The 21,997-nt window shown below is 33.0% G+C and overlaps 1 pseudogene across 1 annotated transcript; it reads left to right on the top strand.

The window, feature by feature from the left end:
• The first annotated feature begins 14,707 nt into the window (after positions 1-14,707).
• LOC146953650 (disease resistance protein At4g27190-like) lies at positions 14,708-21,983 on the top strand (annotated as a pseudogene). The gene is made up of 4 exons (XR_015011010.1): positions 14,708-15,034; positions 15,139-15,195; positions 19,135-19,199; positions 19,426-21,983. The product of XR_015011010.1 is annotated as a disease resistance protein At4g27190-like (transcript).
• Positions 21,984-21,997: the final 14 nt, after the last annotated feature.

Below are 21,997 nucleotides of genomic sequence, written 5' to 3' on the forward strand. Positions count from 1 at the left end.
GGCTGCATCAACATATCAAGTGCATGAAAGGCACAAGCACAAGGCACAAGCACAGAACTCTCCACTTTTGGAATTTGAAACTCTACGTGAGTTAACTCACGCGGAGTTTAACACTTGCGTGAGTTAAGTCACGCTGCGTGAGTTAACTCACGCAGGGGTATTTTTGGCAAGGCTGCAGGGCGCGAGCAAAAAGTGCTGGGTGTAGAGCAAAATTCTTTCGATAATACGTTAGTCCATAATATGGACTGGGCTGCTATTATCTGATGTAAATGGATTCCTCCTTCCCATTTTATCTTATAGTCTTATAGACTGTCACTTGCCTTTGAATATAAAAAGGATTAAATATGTTTTTAGTCCCAGCAAAATTATAAGTTTTCATGTTTAGTCCTTATAAAATTTTAATGGTAATTTTAGTCCTCCAAAATATTGTAGTTTGTAAGAATGTCCCTATTTTGAAATTTTTTTTACAAAAAAAATGGAGACTTATAATCCTCCAAAATAGTCCCTATAAAATAAAAATAGGGACTAGAAGTGAATAAAAGATTTTAGGGAGTAAAATTAAAAGTTTATAATTTTGTAAGAACTAAGAACATATTAACGACAGTGTCTTTGCCAACAGTTAAAATACCAATAGTATATGAATATCAATGACAATAGTGTCATTGTGCAATATTTTATATCATAACATTGAATTTGTTCTTGCTATAGAGAGACACACACACTAACCAACGAATAAATCTTTGTCAAACCTTTAAAAAAAATCTTCGTCAAAGTCATCTTGATAAATATTGGACAGTCCGGTGGAGTGAATTGGTACATAGTATGTGGTAGTCATCATTGACAACCCTTGTAAATTTTGTTCTTTAATAATAAAAATCATGTAAGTTTAGTATCATACACACTACGTATACTGTAAAGTTATGTCTAATAGTCTGATATTCTCTTGTATTCTTAAGAACAATAAACAAATTCACAGTATAGACAACCCCTTCTCCCAACTATTTTTCAAATATGTATAGGAGGTTTTTCGGCTTTTGAGAAAATTTTGATAAAAAAATAGATTAAAGACTATGCTTTCTTTTATGAAACAACTTCAAGTTTGGATTGACACCCATGATTGAAAACCATGATAATATATATATATATATATATATATATGTGTATATATATATATATATATATATATATATATATATATATATATATATGAAAAAAGATAGCAAAAATAAACATCATGATAGTAAAATAATCAAGAACAAAAAATAACCCTAAAATAGACACACACACAAAAACAACTCTTTTCTATTAAGATGGTCAAATGTAAAATGGTGTGTTTTGCTCTTTACATATCAATGCCTAAATATTGGGTATTTTAAGTTACAAATTAAAATGCATTTAAAAGTTATTATAGAAATTAGTGTGTCTTAATAAGCAGACCTACATATTTTAAATTTTAGGCTTAGTTATTAGTCATTTCTGATTTCAAAAGAGTAATTTCAGGTAGTTTTAAATTACAAATTAAAATGCATTTAAAAGGTTATTATAGAAATTAGTGTGTTTTAATAAGCATACTTACTGATCAAAAATGTTAGGCCGAATTCTAAGTCTACTTTTGAGAAATTACATATTATGGAGTCCATTCGAATGTAAAACATAATTTCAAATTTAAATTCTATGTGTCATATGTTTAATGAAAATGTGTATTTAACGTGCATTAATAATTTTGGTGCAAGAAGTTTCAATTTTATATCAAATTGACACTAAAAATACAAATATTATTAGTACATCTTAAGTAATGAGAATTTGATCTTGTTTTAATGTCATTTTAACCAATTCCGTTTTTTTAAATGATTAACAAATTTCATATTATTTTTGCGAGTAATAAAAGCGTGAGCCAATCACATGAATGAGAATTACATGATACATTTAAAGGAAAAGTGATAGTTGCCATGATGTGAAGGTTAATTGAAAATTGTCATTTGTGAAGGTTGCTGATGTACTAAAATCTGTAAATAAGGGTCTTCTTATAAGTTGCATGTATTCTTATATACATTGAATTGAAATGATTTTATTACATAGAATAATATAAAATAAAAACACAAAAAACAAAGACATAATATATTGATCAACCTCATAATCATGCAATACCAACTTGAGTGAGTAAGAATTTATGTGGGTTCGAGAACTCGGGCACAAGCCACATTCTCAAAATCAAGACATTTTTAGAACCTACAACCATTTTGAAAACGAAAAAAAGCAAAGTTAAAAAAATAAGTCTTCTTCTGAAAAAGAGACGGAAGAAACAATGTACACCCTCCGGTCACTATTATAAGCAAAAAACAATATTGTAGGTTCATTCATTTAATGATGTATGTGGTCTTTATTATAGACCACATACATCATTAAATGTATGAATCCAAAATGTTGATTTTTGCTTATAATAGTGACCGGAGGGTGTAGTGAAGAGTGATTGAAGGATGAACTCATTTATAGGATAATTGAGAATGTAGTTTTGCTAATTATATAAATTGTTGTAATTACATTTTAATGAGAATGAACACGCATTAAAATCAGTCCTTTATGGCAGTTGACTGTTTGAGATTTGTAGTGAAAAAATGTGAACCTATAATTTAAATTAGTCACCTTGTACAATATGTACCTTTGTTCATGTTTATTTGTACGGACCCTTTTTTTTTACCCTACTTATGTACACCTTAATTTGCACTAATTTTGAGAATCAGAGCATTAAATTTGATCAATGCATACGTTTGAAAAAATTATGTAAGTTGCCCACAAGAGTGATTAGGACATTACGCATCTTATGGATTAAAAATAGGTATAGAAATAAAATTATATTTAAAAAAGAGAAATTTATATATACACATATTTGTAGATACCCGCTAACACATAAAGATTTTCCAGAGGTAGTCTATAAAGCTTGGGATAAAGGTGAACATATTCTACCCGTTAGTCTTGAGCATGTTCGGTTAGATGCGACTACATTCAACAAAGAGGTGTTTGGTGACATTCATAAAAGGAAGTGTACTCTTGCAGAGAAATTAAAGCAGGTGCAACAGAAGTTAGAAACGGTTGATTCAACCCACCTCACCATGACTGAGGCATCACTCCAAAAAGAATATAATGATGTTTTAAGACAGGAAGAGATCTTTTGGTACCAAAAGTCGAGGGAGAATTAGGTGAAACTGGGAGACCGTAACATATGGCGTCTCATACATAAGGCTTTCAATATGGGTACTATTAATGCTTCAATTGCAGAGACATTAATTGTCCTAATACCCAAGGAGAGTAATCCCCAAAGGTTAAAGAATTTTAGACCCATCAGTCTTTGTAATGTCATTTTTAAGGTAATCACAAAAGTTTTGGTTAGTCGCTTGCGACCGTTTCTTGTTGACTTGATAAGCCCTCTTCAAAGTAGCTTCATCCCCGGTCGAGGTACTACTGATAATGCCATCCTGGCCCAGGAGGTTGTTCATTTCATACATCATTCTCATGCAAAAAAGGGCTCTATTGCGTTCAAAATTGATCTTGAAAAGGCATATGATAGGCTTAATTGGGACTTCTTGGAACTCACTTTCCATGATTTTGGTTTCTCTCCAGCAACTATATCTCTCATCATGAGTTGTGTTCGATCTAGCAATTTGAGTGTTCTTTGGAATGGTGCCAAAACTGATCAGTTTACTCCATCTAGAGGTCTACGCCAAGGCGATCCTCTATCCCCTTACTTGTTTGTTCTCTGTATGGAGAAACTATCTCTTAGTATTCAACAGAAAGTCCTAAGTGGAATATGGAAACCTATACATGTATCTAAGGGTGGCCCACCATTATCTTATATTCTTTTTGCTGATGATGTTATGTTATTTTGTGAAGCTAGTACTGTATAGGTCAAAGTGGTTATGGATACCTTAGAGGAGTTTTGTTCAGCTTCGGGGTTAAAGGTTAATACCTTAAAATCCAAAGCTATGTGTTCTAGGATGGTTCAAGGGGAAATAAAACGTAAGCTACATGATATTTCAACTATTAAATTTGTGGCGGATTTAGGTCATTATCTTGGCTTTCCTCTTGTCAAGGGTCGAGTTTCTCGAGATGTATATAATGACGTTGTTGACAAAGTTTCAAAAAGGCTAGCTACTTGGAAAGGAAATATCTTGAATAAAGCAGGACGAGCCTGCATAGTGAAGTCTGTCACAACAGCAATTCCCGTTTATACCATGCAACTTCACTATCTTCCTACTTATGTTTGCAATAGGTTAGATAAGATGTCAAGGAGTTTCCTTTGGGGAGGCGATGGGCTCTCTCGAACTTGGAATCATGTTAATTGGAATATGGTTGCAACCCCTAAACGCTTTGGTGGCCTAGGTATTCGTGAAGCTAGACTTACTAATTTAGCTCTGCTTGGTAAGTTAGTGTGGAACATGCTTCATAATAAAGATAAATTGTGGGTGAAAGTTCTTTCCCATAAATACATGGGCAACTCGTCTTTATGGATGAATAAGAAACATAATAAACCATCAATCACTTGGCGTGGTATTCAACATGCCATTACAAATTTTGCTGCAGGGTATAGTTTTCGTGTAGGCTCCGGAAACTCATCGATTTGGAATATTGACTGGACACAACTCGGTCCTCTCTGTCAATTGGTCCCATTTGTTAACATCAGTGATTCAGTTATGTGTTTGAAGGATGTGTGGGAGGATGGTAGGTGGAACTTGCAGGATCCTGCCACTATGATACCAACCGATATTGTTCACTATATTCATCAGCTTCCAGCCCCTAATAACTTGGATGTACGACTTCAAGATGCGTGGACTTGGAGGCATGCAAAGAAAGGTGAATATACTTGCTCGAGTGGATACTATGTTGGAACAAAATGTGTTTAACAATGAACCTTAAAGAGTTTTGATGATAACAAGGTATTAAAAATTGTAAATTGGACTAGCTAATATTTGTTCAAGTGTACAGGACCATAGTTAAAAATATACATCATATAAAGGTTCTGAAGAACAAAAAGAGAGCTATGGACTAAAGATAAGGAAGCTTGAAAGCATCTGAAATTAAGTGCTCCTGAAGAATGATGATGTCATCAGAAGCTGAAGGTCATCAGAAGCTGAAGATCATCAGAAGCTGAGAGTCATCAGAAGCTGAAGGTCATCAGAAGTTGAAAGTCAACAAAAGCAGATAGCCTTCAGAAGCGGATAGTTCAGAAGCAACTTGATCAGAAGCTGAAGCTCATCAGAAGCTGATTATCACCACAAGCTGAAGATTCAAAGATCAACACTTGAAAAGCTGTCTATTGGATTCGAAAACACTACAGAAGACTAGTGGAAAGTTACAACGGTCATTTTGGTGAAGATTTGAATGCCTTGGAAGCTTATCTTCAATAAACGTTGACATTGTACTCTGTACGAACTGTACAACCACCTTCTCCACTACTCTGTTTTGTGTCTACGCTACAGGACAAGAAAACAGCTCCAAAATACGACTTGGCCTGCAAAGATGTTCCTTTGGATAGGGAATGGATTTCAAATTGGTTCTTCATAGGATAACAACCAAATCAGGCAAAAGATCATTGGTGAAAGATCAAGCTTCAACAACGACTCCTTGATGTGCTGGCAATTTCACAACGTCTCTTTCACACCTCTATATAAAGGAGTGAAGACTTAGAGAATTGGTAATGCTGAACAAAAAGGCTCACAACATTTTTACAAGTGCCAAACCTCTGCTGAAATTGTTCTGCATTCACTTAGAATTTCTGTGTCTCAAAGTTTCATCTTAGAAATTCTTAAGTTATTTTGTGAGCACCTCTGATTGTATATCAAGTGTTCAACCTTAAACAATTTTCTGTGTAATTTTGTTTAGTTAGAAGTCTCTTGCAGTTGTGCTTGAGCAGGGAAGTCTCTTGATTGTGTTCCTGAGCATAGGAAGTCTCTTGCAGTTGTGCTTGAGCAAAGGAAGTCTCTTGCTTATGTGCTTGAGCAATTGTAATCAGATATTACTCTTAGTGAAATCTCCTTGGAAGTGCAAGGGGGACTGGACTACTTCCGGATTGTGGAAGGAACCAGTATAATTGCTTTGTGTCTTTCTTCTTCTCTCTCTCTGTTTTATTCCGCTGCGTTCAGATTCTGAGTATCACTCCAGAAGCTGTATCACTTAGCTTCTGATCAGTGTGTTCAGTTTTAGGAGAAACGAAGAATTTTTCAAAACACAATTCAACCCCCCTTCTTGTGTTTTTTCTCACCTTCATACTATTGGCTTCTTCAATAAAATAGAGATTGGAATGTGAATTGTAACATGAATTGGCTTTGGCGCCTTAATTTACCAGCAAAACTTCAACATTTTCTATGGCTTTGTTTTCATAATGCTCTCCCTATTAATGCCCGTCGACATCATTGCAACATGGTAGCTTCTCCAAGCTGCACCCGTTGCTCTTCACCCATAGAGGATATTCTTCACTGTTTATGTGATTGCCCGCACTCTAAAGAGCTTTGGCTCAGTTTGAATATGGGGCGTTATAATAATTTTTTCTCTGAATTTGATATCAAGGTTTGGCTTCATGAGATGACAAAGGGTACTTCCTCTATTTTGTTTGTCACAGGAGTATGGTATGCTTGGTGTTGGAGAAACAATGTTATTTTTGAGGATCAACATTGGCGTATTCAAGATGTGGTGCGAAAGACTTTTTTGTTACATGATGAATGCATTTCTTATTATCCCAATCCTAGTTTGGACCCACACTCATCGCGTCTCTTAGCTCATTGGATCCCTCCTCCAGAAGGTACACTCAAACTCAATATTGATGGCAGCTTCCTAGAAGATTTTGGTTGTTTAGGTGCTGGTGGTGTTGTTCGCAACCACGATGGAGATTGGATAACTGGGTTTTCCCACTATGAAGTTGGAGGCGATGCGTTATTAGCTGAGTTACGTGATATCCAGATAGATCTTGATTTTTGTAATAAAAAGGTTATGTCAACATTATTTGCGAGAGTGATTGTTTGGAAGCAGTTGACCTGATTATTGATGGTCATAATCATACCTTACACACTTATGCTTCCGACATCCTTCATATTAGAGATGTTTTACATGAAAATGGAAATACAACATTGATGCATGTTCTTAGGGAACAAAATATGTGTGCAGATTTTATGGCTAAGGAAGGTGCATTGCTCACTGGAACTGCCCTCCGTCTGGCATGGAATCTCTCATTCTGAGAGATAAGCTTGGAACTTAATTTCGTCTCTTTTTCTCTTTTTTTCCCTTTTCTTTTTGCCTCGTTACATTGTAACACTGCCAAAAAAAAGATACCCTATTAGAGTCCTCGTGAGCTTAGCTCAGTTGGTATGGACAATGCATAAAATATGCAAGGTCCAGGGTTCGAACCTCGGCCACCACCAAAAAAAAAAAGACACCCTATTAGAAAATTACAAAACATAACATAGAAAGGGGAATTTCATAGCATTAGACATTAGTTGATAGCATTTTTCTTTCTTTTCGATCGAATGATTATCATGGATTGTTACAATTAGTATTTTTTTATGTACAAATAAAGAACCAAATGATTGAAAATAATTGTTCTAATAAAGAATGGAAATAAAAAAATTGTTATATACCCATTTAATACTTAATGTCTTTTATGTTTTTTTCCTTTTATAATTACTTTTGTCAAAATTAGAATGGGGAATGATGCTTTAAGGTCTAATAAAAATGTGTGATGAAAGGTTAATTGAAATAAGTTTTTGATTGAGTGCCACGTGGCAGAATGCATAGGTGGATGGTCATAGGAAAAGAAGCATTAAAATTTGGTCATTTTTTTTTTGACGTTAAAAGACAGTTTCATTAATGAAAGTCTGGCAATAAATCAAATGCCGAGACTGCAGAAATACAAGGCGGAGTTTCTTCAATCCATATGCAATCTAAATTCTTAAGAGCATATTTTGCTAAATAATGAGCAGATTGGTTGGCTTCACGCCTAACATGCGAAAAATTTAAGCTACGAAAACTACCCTTAAAACTAATACAATCTCGAATAATTGATCCAACATAGTTTGGAGATTGTTGGTGAGCATTCAACGCTAAAACCACATTAGAAGCATCTGATTCTGCTATAAGATTCAGAAAAGACATGTCTTTTGCAAATTCCAAACCCTTCCGCATAGCTAAAGCTTCTGCAACCTCTGAATCTGGTGATGAATAGACTTGCCAGCAACTAGCACCAACGACAACACCTTCATTATCTCTCACCACAGCACCAATACCCCACTTATCACCCTCTATCGGACCTGCTGCATCAACATTAAGCTTATAGAAACCACTAAAAGGAGGTGTCCAATGAACATCGGATATTGGCAAAATTGGACCTCCACTTAGTGTCTCCACCAACACCGTACTAGCACTCTTAAAATTCACAATAGATCTTTGTGCCTTTTGAACAGTGGTAGCCACATCAACATCAGTCCCCTCAAAACATTTCTTGTTTCTGGCACACCATATCTCATAATACAAGGCCAAAACATGGACTATAATATCCTCATCGACATCAATAATATTTTCCTCCAACCACTTATGAAAATGAACATACCTGGAGTCATGCGAATTAAATACCACACCTAAAGAGGAAGCAAACCATATCTGCTTTGACCAATGACACTCCATAAAGAGGTGTGAAATTGTCTCATTATGTTCCCCACAAAAAACACACAATGGATCGCTACTTATTCCTTTGGTCATGTAAATTCATTCTCAATTGTATATAAAATATAAATATATAGATATTTCCTATAACAAAATAGTCATATTCTTCCCATTTACGTTATTTATTTTTTAATATATCCACAATGTTTTCATTTTTCCATTCAACGAATATTAATGTTTATGTTTCAACCATATTATTATATTGAATAACAGATGAACAAATTATTGTTTATTATAATAACTTATCATTTTTCGATTTATATCTTCTATTTTACCCTTTTATAATTTACCATTGTATTTTCCATCTAAACTAATAGTTTTATTTTTCATTTATTCTGTCATTTTATAATTTAACCTGTATATCTCTCTAATAAGTTGTTCTCAACATTTTTCTTCGCAGACAATTACTCAATTACGTGCTTGGATCTTATAAGTGATCACTTCGTGATGTTTTTTTTTTTTTTTTTTATCGTTATGAAGATGTGGTTTTGACAAAGCATTATTGAGGGATTATCTGTCAGTAATTACTGACGGATTGTTTTGCCAGTAACTACTGAGGGAATAATCCTTCGGTAATGTTTTGTCAGAACCATCTCATCATTACTGAGGGAAAATTCCGCCACGGTAACATTACTGATGCCAGTATTACCGAGGGATTTATTTTGTCACCAATCCGTCGGTAATGTGTATTACTGAGGGATTTTCTCCATTACTAGGGGTTTAATTCCGCCAGTAAAACACAAAATTCTTGTAGTGTTAAACAAAAAGACACTGTGTATGTTTTTTTATGTAGGGGAAAGGAAAAAAAAAGACCAAAAAAGAAGAAAGTCAAGCTAAACTTGGAGGAAGGTGGTCCCCATAGAGTCAACACTCAAAGTAGTCAAAAGAAGAGTTGGACATTGCCTCCAAGAGATCGAGTCACCCTCCCATCTTGCTCCATATTTCGCTAACCAGTCGGCAATCTATTACTTTCCTTCAAGGAATGATGAAAATACAAGAGTCAAGGATAAAAAATAAACCTCTTAATAGGTCAATAACAGGTGTATAAGGGTTGTTGTCGGAACTCTTTCCTTAATCAAGGTCAAAGTCGATTGATAATATGATTCACACGCAACATGACGAAAACCATTATTCCAAGCCATCTGATGGCCGTGAAAAATAGCTTTCGGATCTACATTCATATTGGTAGTAATATCACAACTGCCAGAGAAACTTAATAACCAATTACCATTATTGTCTCTAATTAAACCTCCAAACTCAGAGCGACCCGGATTATCAAGAGAGCTACTGTCAACATTTAAATTAACTGTTGCACATGTTGGAGGTTTCCAATCTATCAAACGTGGTCAAGGAATTACGTTTGTGTTATTCCCTCTGTTCCTATTTATTAGAGATATTTGGGTCAATAAAAATTTATGTATCAGGTTCAAAATTTTGGCAGATACATCAATTTTTATCGACCCAACTGTTTCTTATAAATAAGATTGGAGGAAGTATTTGATACCGTGTTATTAGCAAAAATATATGGACAGTAGGCATTGCACCGTAAAAACATCATTTTTATTTCACATAATTAAATTAAATGAAAGGAAATTGAAGAAATTCACTGTTTTTATCTGAAGTGTTTCTAAATTAATAAAAGATATGCTTAATTAATTAATTTTAATCACTAAATTCTAATTAACTTAAATATTATTTGATATGCATTTTATTATGAATTAAGAATGTTATTTGTGTTATTTTATATTTTATTTAATATTTTTCAATTAGTTAAACCATTAATTTTACCAAACACTTTAATCAACTTATTATCTATCAATCATCAACCATCAACTACAAATTATCAGCTATAAATTATTTAGTCATCAACTATAAGGTATAAGTTGTCAACCAATTACCTTATCAAATATCCATTATTTTTACGAAACATAAAATAAAGAGACGCCCAAAATCTACCCAAATTCATAGTTGGACGAAGAGAAAATTGTCAATTAAGAATATTATTTGATAAGGAATACTATGCACAGTTGTTTCTTATTTTCTAATTTTGTCACAATTTTATTTTTATGAATATTTATATTTATATGCATTTTTATTAATAAAATAACACTACAATATTGGTTTAATTAGTAACTAAAATTACTTTTAAAAATGGGACCAATTACTGACATGTCAGAATGGACAAATGGGACCTACAAAAAATCTTCCAAGCTCAAGATTTTATCTGACAACCAAATCAACAAATATCGTCAAAACCTTACCACAATTTTTAAACCAAAGACGGGCGCTTAAAAAGTCTGACATCTTACAATTTAAAAATGGCAAAAACCTAATTCATCAAATATGAAGATCTATAGTGAAATTCAATTTTGCAATTTGTTAAGATTATTGATATATTTCAAAAAGTTAGGTGTTCAAGGTTGTCCCCAATTATGAAATATCAAGGGTGATATAAGTGAAAGAATTCATGTCAAAATAAGTTAAGAGATAATATGGAAATGAGATATATGTGAAAATAATGGCACCATATTCTCTTCACATACTCTAGTGATAATGATATCCTGATTTTGAAGTTATCGTTTATTTTACAAAATTATTTGGCCAAAACTTGTTTGACAATAATTCTGACAATTCACATTTAGAATAAGCAATGTATCTATAAGCTATCATTTAAGTCAGATGACGATGGTAAGGTTACAACTTAGAGAACAGTAGCAAAATAACATATTACATCAAAGTAACATATTATATGTATATAATTTTTGGATTTATTATATGCGTTTGGCTAATGGAGACTACATCATAAAAGCACGATCAAACTCAAAGCAACCTCTTAGAGGTGCATTCTCGTCATCACAGGAAGGAGCGCATTCCAAGATGTTGTTTTGAATTGAATATTACTGCCCTACCAACTGACAAGTTTCAATTGACAAAGGAGCACGATCCAATTCAAAAAAAAAAAACCTTAGAGGTGGATTCCTTTCCGTGACACTCATTCTATACAAAGGAATTCGAAGTGGTAACCTATATAGTTGATTCTGCAGAATACATGTTGTGTTCTCTTAATCTTTTGACTTTTCAAAGAGGCTTGCAAATCACAACATTTAGAATAAGACACTTCAATACCAACATCTTCCACAAACTAACAAGAATTAAACTTAAATTCCAACAAAATAAAGACACTACATAATAATGATGCTACCTATACATAATCTTTTGATTCTAGTGGAATCAAACTGTTGATAATATCTTCAAGCGATCTCAGCAATGTGACAAACATATCAATCCACGGGAACATGTTGTGCTGCCAAAAAATCGAGAACATGCTCCTCACGTCGTCGTCGTTCGTTAATTCTAAGCCGATTGAACGTTCCCCTCGTCCAACGTTGGACGTTTATACCAAACGTATTCCACCCTCCTTGTGTCTCCGGGGTTGAGTCATTGGTTGATTTCATTCAGTTCATCTTTCAGACCTTTTAACGTGACATTAATGTACCGAACCTTGAACAACTGAGGATTTCCACCGTTGAAACTTATGCTAACACTGAACAAATCGGCCATTGTTCAGATCTACACCATAAAAAATTAAAAAAAAAATTAAAAAAATTATGCAACATAACTCCATTATAACAAGTATTCAAAATACTTGTTAATAACATTTCAGATCAACAACATAACTCTTTTAAAACAAATAAACAAAATTTTAAAATAAAACTACAACTAAAACTATAAACATATATACCAACTAAAATGTATGATAATAGCCTAAATGATTACTTACTTGTGATTTAGTGGAAAAAAAATTTGGATGATTTAGTAGAGTTTTTTTTAGAGAGAGAGTGTGATAATTGAAATTTTTAGAGGGAGAGTGTTATGAATGAGTGGCTGGAATCTTGGTTCTGACTTGAATATGTAACACACACACAACGATAGTTAACTATCGACGCCTTCTGCGGTAGTTAATTGTTGTCGGATTTGCCAACGGTGTAGTTAACTACCGTTAGAAGTAATTTCGTAACTTCCATGTGTTATTAGGAAGAAACTGAAGTCAGAAAAGCAATTTTCAAAGCATTCGCCTAATTCTTACATAAAACACTTCGTCTCTAAGTTTTAGTCTTGTGCTTAAGGGGCTTGAGCCATCAAAAGGAATATCATTTCACACCCTCAACATATTTGTGAATTATCATCAAACGTACATATTAATGTTATCTATACTACTATATATAAAGAAAGTATAGGATTTTGGGCTGACATATTTTTACTATTCCAATTATATCCTTAAACAATTTTTTTTATAATAATGTTATATTTTTGATGTTATTAAAAAAGATAAGAGTTTATATTATATTTGATATATTATTGGTGTTATTGAAAAAGATAAATATGATTTGTTGAGTTTGTTACGATTTGAAAGTCATAAATATATATACTTATAATATTAATCAAAATCAAAATTTTATGTAAAATACCATTTAAAGCTTACACACGTTATTGCAGTAAAAAGGATGGGAAGACAGATAGGTGAGTGTTCATCTTGCCTTTAGTGCCTATAAAACACTTCGCCTAAGTTTTAGCCTCGTGCTTGGGGGCTATGAACCATCAAAAGATATATAGCTCTATACCCTCGTCCTAAATAATTGAAGAAAATAACATTCAGACAAATGTATAGGCCTAGACAGGTTACATTGACCCGTCAGTTGATTCAATTTCTGTCGTCCTTACCATCCAAGTAGTCTGTTAAGCTCCTACTCGCCCAAACATGTCTAACTCCTCGTACCTTCCTTAAACCCCAAGAACATTTTCTATAAAATATTATAAGGCTTTGAGAAAAAGGGGATAACTTTCATAAACACCAAAAGCATCACCCGGACAACACCGGTAAGAATATGAAGGATTGTCATTGTAAGTTCAAATTTTTTAAAAGGGTTTGAAGTTGCACATCTAACAATAATTAAATAAAAAACTCATAAAGGTGATATTTATATAATTAAGATTTTTTCTAGTGACACTTATAATTTATCCAACCGCACTCCAAAAAGACTAAAATACCCTTTTTCTCACACCCCTTAATTTATCCAACCGCACTTCAAAAAGACTAAAATGCCCTTTTTCTCACACCCCTTCTTATCTTTTCTCCTACATTTGTGATAAAGCTCATAACCCTTTTGATTTTCCTTCTCCAGGACAGATTTAACACAAAAATAAAACCAATCTAAAATCTTTTTTGTTTTATTTTTGCATAGTGTTGTTTCGTTGAATATATGTATGTGCTAATCTCAAAGTTTAAGCTTTGACATAGATCAAAATAATGGACTATTCAATAGTAGAGTTTATTTACCATTTTCTGAAAATGAAACTCGATGGGTATCAAAGATTCTTCCATGATGGAAATCATTGCCACCTTTTGTAGCATATTAAAAACTTGTTTCATAACCCATTTTTCAAATATAAGGTTTTTGTTTTTATCTTCTTATATGAAAAGGTAGTTGTTATTATAATTACTTTTTTATTAAATTTGGGTGTAACCGATAATATAGGGTGTGGTTAGAAAAAGTCTGTATTAAAATGTGGATATGAGAACTAGTAGCTGTGATTTTTTTTTTTGTCTGAGCATAGTTGTGATTTTTATTTATTTATTAAAAAAAAAAAAATTGAGAAGGCAGCGTGTGGACTGTGTTATCCTATAATTGTTGGATTGTGCTTAGATCCATCGGGGAAATAGATATTCTCACTGCCTAAATAAATTTATTAGTTCCTCAGTTGGTAGGAACAATGCATAATATATGCAAGGTTCGGGGTTCAAACCCTGACCACCACAAAAAAAAATTATTAATTTTGATTGGAATATAGTATCAATTAATATTATATTTATTTGAAAATATTTTCTATTTTGCCGTAGATTTTTCAATTGGGTTAGTACGGTACCACTTGCAATTGCAGACGATAACAACCACTCATTGAATTATTATGTTTTGTTATCCTAAAGAGTCGTCAAGTCAATATCCAAACATAGTTCCTCAATTCGTGAGTTTATTGCTCTTAAGCTTAAACAAAAAATACATTTGCTCACTATTTCTTGAATTAATACCTTTGCTCACTATTTCCTCAATACCTCAAACCCCTCTTGAATTAATCTCTCACTATTTCTGTTTTATTAAATTTTCTTTCAGATTTTTTGCTATTTTCCCATTCCTATTGCCAAAAAAAAAAAAACCAAAAACCAAAACTCAAAAATAGTGAACAAAAGTTATCTCTCATATATATTCTCTGCATTTTTTATTTCCTATTACTCTGCTCATTTCAAATATTGGAGTTTCTTCAACAAGTGGTTAGACTTTAGAGTTAGTAGCTACACATTAATTTGTTTTCCTTCATTAATAGAAAGTAAAATTTCGCAATTTGTTTTAATATTTTGTTGTTTGTTCTTTGCAGATCATTTAGTTTTTTTCATTTCGAAGCCAATTCGCATCAGTCTTCATAATCCAGCAGGTAAGAGGTCCATGTCTTGAGAAAGAGCAATGATATTTTAACAATCATTTGAGATAATTTTTGTGAGAACTTTTTTTTTTTCTTCCACTTCTTATTAATAAAAAACAATAGAAAGGAAAAAAATAAATAATAAGAACATAACGTTAATAAGAGATAAAGAGTTGTCAAAAAAAAGAGTGTGTTTTTAACATGATTTGGGATCCTCTATTTTTTTCTATGAGTATTGTAGTTTTGAAAGTTTTTCAAGTGTGCTGCTCCCCCATTTTATTTTAATTGTCACTTTAATATTTTTTTTTATATATCTCAAAATAATTGTCATTTTATATTGTCTTTATTTAATGAATTTCACTTCATTTAACTTTTTCTACAAACTACAGTTAATGAAAATGTTTTAATAAATTATACTAATTTTACTATGCAAATCAAATCAACTAACTAAGTCCTCGTGAGCTTAGCTCAGTTGGTTGGGACAATGCATAAAATATGCAAGGTTCGGGGTTCAAACCCCGGCCACTACCGAAAAAAAGAGGAATTAGTCACTTTAGTCCCTGAATGGGAAAGGAGTAGTCACTTTAGTCCCTGAATGCAGAGAAATTGCAAAACAATCCTTAAATGTAGATATGTTGGTCAATTTCAGGGACTAAAGTGACTAACGAAGTCTACATTCAGGGACTAAATTGACTGACGGAGTCTGCATTCAGGGACTAAATTGACTAATATAGTCCATATTAAGGTACTATTTTGCAATTTATCTGCATTCAGGGAAGTGACGACTCATTTCTTATTCAAGGACTAAAATGACTAATCTCCCAAAAAAAAATCAACTAACTAAATTAATTTATTGGCATGTTCTTTGCATATCATTTACTCTCCATGCCATACACCTACTCTTCAGAATTTGTACCATCCATTGATTCATAATCCATATATATTGCAACTACTCTGCATGTGACACACATATGATTTTCACAACCATTTCAACATACCATTTAGACATACATATATACTTCAAAAAAAAAAATGTATATAAACTTGAAAAATGATAAGACGAGAAAAAAATTAAATAATATGGTTTTAAAAAATATTAAATTATATATATTTTTTGTGTGTACATCCGAATGATTTGTATGAAAATTAATTTGAGTTGGGAGGGGTTTTTTTTTTTTTTTGACAAATTGAGTTAGGAGGGTTTGAAAATTAATTTATGGGAGTAGGTGTATCACGTTCACGTGGGCTTGGGTATGCTCCATTTAGGGGATGCTCCATTTACTCCATTTAAGGGGTTGGATGTGAGACACGTGGCAAAAAATGATTCAATGGTTGAGATTTTAAATTAATTTTTTATATATAATTAATTAATTAAAAAAAAGGACGATGTGAATCTCTTCCTCTCAAACTGTCAAACACGTCCCTTCCACCACTCCTCCTCCCTGTTTCTGCCACCGACCTCAATCGCCGTCGCTGAAACCACTTGCATCATCACCGTCGCCACCGCTTTCTTCCTCATGGCAATTGTTGAAGGCTAATACTGCAGCAATGAAATTATTGTTGAAAAAGGTTGAAAAAACAACCGATTTTGCAGGAAGTGGAGAAATAGAATTAAGGAGATGGAATCAAAGCTTAGAATTGGTCATGAACATGAAGGGGGTTTCAACGGCAGCTATGGAGGGAGGTGGTGGAGATGAGAAGAGATTCGTGGTGCAGAGAGAAGAAGAGGAAAGCGGTCTTTTTTTCTCTTAATTAAATAAAAGCATATTTTTTAATTTAAAATCTCAACCCTTGAATGTTTGTTTGCCACATGTCTCACATCCAACCCCATAAATGGTGTAAATGGAGCATCCCCTAAATGGAGCATACCCAAGCCCCGTTCACGTGTAGAGTACAACGAACTAAATTAATTTACTCACCAATTAACTAAATTACTCCAAAAAAAAATTAAAACAATAAAACTAATATAATCATTAATTAATGTAACTATTTGGTGCGACAAACTAACGCACGAAATTGGACGAATGCATGGAAGCGTTTCATGAATTTCCTTGTCTTTGTCATGTTTTTTAATACAAAACAGAAAAAACTATACAACTCCACTAACACCTACTTTCCTTACATGTACTTAACATCACTAACAAATAGAAAATAGGCTTAAATAAGAAAAATTATTTAATTATAATATAAATTGGTTTTTTTCGTACCACTTGGGTCCTTTTAAGATAATTAATTGTAATAAGTTAGTCTTTTAAGTATTTTTCGTAACATTTATATCTTTTAAGTTATGGGTTAAATATGTTTTTGGTCCCTATAAAATTGCGACCTTCTAAATTTAGTCCTTACTTAATTTTAATAGCTTTTTTAATCCCTACAAAAAAAAATTTACTTATAATTTTAGTCCCTGCTAAAATAAATTTTGTTTAATTATCCTTAAACTCTTAAATTTTTTAACGATTCTTTTTATACAAGTTTAGAACACTATGACAGGTTCATTTACTAAAATCTATAATTTTTTAACATGAAATAAATTAAATATGAATTTTTTAAAACGACAAAAGTTTATGATATAAGTAACAAAAATATGGACGTAGAAATCAATTTTTTGCGATATTTTTTTCGGAGGACCTTTTAATAACATTCTTAACACGTCTGTAAAAAATTGTTGAAAAACTTAAGAGTTTAAGCATAAATTAAACAAATTTGGATTGAATAAGGACTAATATTGAGTGCAAAATTTTTTTGTAGGGATTAAAAATGCTATTAAAATTAAGTAAGGACTAAACTTACAAGGTCGCAATTTTGTAGGGACCAAAAACATAATTAACCCTTAAGTTATTTAATTGAGATTTTTAGGCCCTAAATAACTTACATTTTTAAGATCTAAAATCTCCCAAACTGTTACGGTTAAATAACTTAAAGGACATAATTAGTACGAGAAAAACTTAAAGGACCAATTTGTTAAAATTTAGCTAACTTAAAAAACATAAGTGGTACGAAAAAAAATTAAAAGACCAATTTATTACAATTAAATAACTTAAAAGACCTCTGATATAATTTAGCAAAAATAAAAATTCATTGACATATATTGGGACACCCAACTAACTATAATTGAAATGGACACACACAAACTAAAAGATCCAGTGGTTGTTTCAACGGTGAGTAAGGCGGTGATGAACACAAACTAAAGAAAATTCATGAAGTGCCTTTTTTTTTTTTTTTTTTTTTTACGGTATGAAGGGTTTCTTTTATTAGCACATTCGTCAAATTTCGTGCGGGAGTTTGTCGCACCATATAACATTTCCTTTATAAATATACTCTCATAAAAAATTATGAAACATTGAATGCACAAACTAAAATTAAAAAGATAACTATTAAATGAAGGGTAAAAAAATATTTTAAGAAATAATTACACCTTAAAAGTTGTGACATTTTTTAATAAATAAGACTAAAAAAAATTTGAAAATTTTCTTAAAGATCAGAGGGACTAATTTATTATGTTTATGTTCCTGAGCATGCATGCATCTACTACAGAGTGTAGTCCCGATTCCTAAAACCCATCTCAGAGCTTATTGCTTTTGGACTGAAACAAAGAAGAACTTTGCTCATTGTCTTTCAGATTTGACTCTTTAATATCTTAGTTTTTTTGTTTTATTAATTTGTCTTTCACTTTTTTGCTGTTTTCCCATTCCTATGGCAAAAGAGAAAACAAAAACAAACTCAAAAATAGTGATGGAAATTTGTCTCATATTTTCTGAATTTTTAATTTGTACACTATGAATATGAAGAGATTGGCTTCAACTTAGTTTGTTTGTACTCACTTTATTCATTTCAAAGGTTGGAGTGGTTAGAGATACGCATTAATTATTATATTTTCCTTCACTAATCACTAAATAGATAGTAAAATCCTTTAATTAACTTGTTTTGATATTTTGTTGTTGTTGTTTGCAGGCCATCAGTCTTGTAGATCGCATCATCAAAAGCACAAGTTGTTCTTTTGATTCATAATAATCGAGGTAAGAGGGTTCATGCTCTTCAAACATGATCAAAAGGCGTAACGATCTTTATTTTTAGTAATTTAATCTACTTTTTCAAAAATTATAACAAAATAACAATCGGGGTTATCTTTGACACGTAACTATGAAGACTAATCTTTCCGATCATGTGGGAACCAAGTGTTGTGTTGCCCTTGTTTCTTTTGCCCTCATCCAATAAAAAGTATCTTTTTACTTTCACTTTCAGATTGACTCCAGTCACAAGGAAGAAGAGAAGGAAAGAAAATCAATGGAAATTTTAGCTTCTGTTGTTGGAAAAATAGCTGAATATACAGTTGTGCCTATTGGACGTCAAGCAAGTTACTTGATATTCTACAAAGGTAACTTCAAGAAGTTAAAGGATCATGTCGAAGACCTTGAGGCTGCAAGAGAAAGAATAAACCATAAGGTTGAAAGTGAAACCCGAAATGGTAAAGTAATTGAAAAAGATGTTACGGATTGGTTGGTGAAAGTGAACGAGATCATTGAAAAGTCGAATGGGCTTCAAAACGATCCTCGCAATGCCAATGTTAGGTGCTCAGCATGGTCGTTCCCCAACTTGATTTTACGTCATCAACTAAGTAGGAAAGCTACAAAAATTGCAAAAGATGTTGTTCAAGTTCAAGGAAAGGGGATTTTTGATCAAGTTGGTTACCTTCCCCCTCTGGATGTAATAGCCTCATTCCCAACAAGAGATGGTGAAAAGTATGACACAAGGGAGGTGCTTAAGGAGGACATTGTGAAGGCTTTAGCAGATCCTACTTCACGCAACATAGGGGTCTATGGGTTGGGTGGGGTGGGGAAGACCACTCTGGTGCAGAAAGTTGCTGAGACAGCCAATGAACATAAATTGTTCGATAAAGTGGTTATCACAGAAGTATCGAAAAATCCAGACATTAAAAAAATTCAAGGGGAGATTGCAGATTTCTTGAGTCTGCGATTTGAAGAGGAGACTAATCGTGGCAGAGCAGAACGCCTTAGACAAAGAATCAAGATGGAGAAAAGTATCCTTATCATTCTAGATAACATATGGACCATACTTGATTTGAAAACAGTGGGGATTCCATTTGGTAATGAACATAATGGTTGCAAGTTGTTGATGTCATGCAGAAGTCAAGAAGTGTTGTCGCAAATGGATGTTCCAAAAGATTTCACTTTCAAAGTTGAACTTATGAGTGAAAACGAGACATGGAGCTTATTTCAATTTATGGCAGGGGATGTGGTTAAAGATATCAATTTGAAAGATGTACCATTTCAAGTGGCCCAAAAATGTGCAGGTTTGCCTCTTAGGGTAGTGACAGTAGCGCGTGCAATGAAAAATAAGAGGGATGTTGAATCTTGGAAAGATGCATTAAGGAAATTACAAAGTAATGATCATACAGAGATGGAACCGGGAACTTATTCTGCTTTGGAATTGAGTTACAACTCATTAGAGAGTGATGAAATGAGGGATATGTTCTTGCTTTTTGCATTACTGCCAGGTAATTCTATAGAGTACTTTCTCAAAGTTGCAATGGGGTTGGACATATTGAAGCATGTTAATGCCATGGATGATGCAAGAAACAGACTTTACACAATAATCAAATCTTTAGAGGCAAGATGTCTTTTGCTTGAAGTTAAAACAGACGGAAATATCGAAATGCATGACTTTGTTCGTGATTTTGCTATCTCCGTAGCACGGAGGGACAAACATGTACTTCTAAGAGAACAATCTGATGATGAATGGCCAACCAAGGATTTTTTAAAAAGGTGCACGCAGATCGCTTTATATAGGTGTGATATGCACGAGCTTCCTCAAACGATTGATTGTCCAAACATTAAGCTTTTCTATTTGATTAATAAGAATCAATCTTTAGAAATCCCTGATACATTTTTTGAGGGTATGGGAAGTCTTAGAGTGCTAGATTTAACACGCTTGAACTTGTTATCATTACCCACATCGTTTCGGTTTCTAAAAGACCTTCAAACGTTGTGTTTGGATCATTGCATTTTAGAAAATATGGAAGCAATAGAAGCTTTGCAAAATTTAGAAATTCTTCGCCTCTGGAAATCTTCAATGATCAAGTTACCAAGAGAAATAGGGAGATTGATTCAATTGAAAATGCTTGATTTGAGCCATTCAGGAATAGAAGTAGTCCCATCCAACATCATATCAAGCTTGACTAAATTGGAGGAGTTGTACATGGGAAATACCTCTATTAATTGGGAAGATGTGAGGTCAACGATTCATAATGAAAATGCTAGCATTGCTGAGCTTCGAAAGCTACCCAACTTGACAGCTTTAGAATTACAAATTCGCGAGACTTGGATGTTGCCAAGGGACTTGCAACTGGTGTTTGAGAAGCTGGAAAGATATAAAATAGCTATTGGTGATGTATGGGACTGGTCTGACATTAAGGATGGAACCTTAAAAACATTGATGCTCAAACTTGGTACAAACATACATTTGGAGCATGGAATTAAAGCATTGATTAAAGGTGTTGAGAATTTGTACTTGGATGATGTAGATGGAATTCAAAATGTGCTTCCTCACCTAAATAGAGAAGGATTTACATTGCTGAAACATCTCCATGTCCAAAATAATACTAACTTGAATCACATTGCTGACAATAAAGAGAGAAATCAAATCCATGCGTCCTTTCCCATCTTGGAAACACTAGTACTTCTTAATCTTAGAAACTTGGAGCATATATGTCATGGTCAACCTTCAGTTGCTTCTTTTGTAAGTCTCAGTGTTATCAAAGTAAAAAATTGCGTCCAGTTAAAGTATCTTTTCTCGT

Source organism: Medicago sativa, chromosome 1 (genome assembly GCF_051527215.1).
Source record: "Medicago sativa cultivar Bolivia chromosome 1, Bolivia_mono, whole genome shotgun sequence".
Classification (NCBI taxonomy): domain Eukaryota; kingdom Viridiplantae; phylum Streptophyta; class Magnoliopsida; order Fabales; family Fabaceae; genus Medicago; species Medicago sativa.